The sequence below is a fragment of the Brassica oleracea genome, chromosome C9 (genome assembly GCF_000695525.1).
Source record: "Brassica oleracea var. oleracea cultivar TO1000 chromosome C9, BOL, whole genome shotgun sequence".
Taxonomy (NCBI): domain Eukaryota; kingdom Viridiplantae; phylum Streptophyta; class Magnoliopsida; order Brassicales; family Brassicaceae; genus Brassica; species Brassica oleracea.
The window spans coordinates 34,597,107-34,597,985 of NC_027756.1; positions in this window are offsets into that span (position 1 = coordinate 34,597,107).

An 879-nucleotide genomic window follows, 5' to 3' on the forward strand; every position below is an offset into this window, starting at 1 on the left:
AGTTCTAGGCCAAAGAAAAGACAAAAAGCTACATACAGTTTACTATGCCAGTCGAACACTCGACGAGGCACAAAGGAATTACGCAACAACAGAAAAAGAACTGCTTGCTGTAGTTTACGCATTTGAAAAGTTCCGCCAATACCTGTTTGGTTCAAGAGTCATCGTTCATACTGACCACACTGCAATTAAATATTTAATGCGAAACCACGACTCATGCGATGGATCCTTCTACTTCAAGAATTCGACATCGAGATTAAAGATAAAAGAGGAGTAGAAAACGGAGTTGCAGATCATCTTTCCCGGATAAGAATAGCAAATGATGTCCCTATCGATGATTTCTTACCAACTGAAAACGTTTACCAAACGGATTCGTTCATCGAGAATGTATGTCTCACTTCCGAGGACCTGTCGATCGACGATAACGATGCAATGTCGATCGATTACGACAATACCAGGTCGATCGACGACGACGAAAGTATGTCGATCGATACTTCAGATATTCTGAACGAAGATACAAATCCCAAAACCTTCACCTTCGATATAAAAGTTAACGTCGCGCACAACGAGTTGTACCCTGACCGTGATTCCCCCGTAGATGAAAGTCTGCATCGAGAAGTGCATGTAATCAGACAAGGTTCAAAGGACAGACCTTGGTACGCTGATGTAGTAAACTATTTAGCTGCTGACATAGAACCCGAAGAGTTGAGAGGCTACACAAGGAAGAAATTTTTACGAGAAGTTAGGAGATATCACTGGGACGAACCATATCTCTACAAACATTGCTCTGACGGGATATATAGACGTTGCGTCGCCGAAACTGAAATCCCTGATATCTTATTCCAATGCCATGGATCCTACTACGCCACAAAACCCCACTAG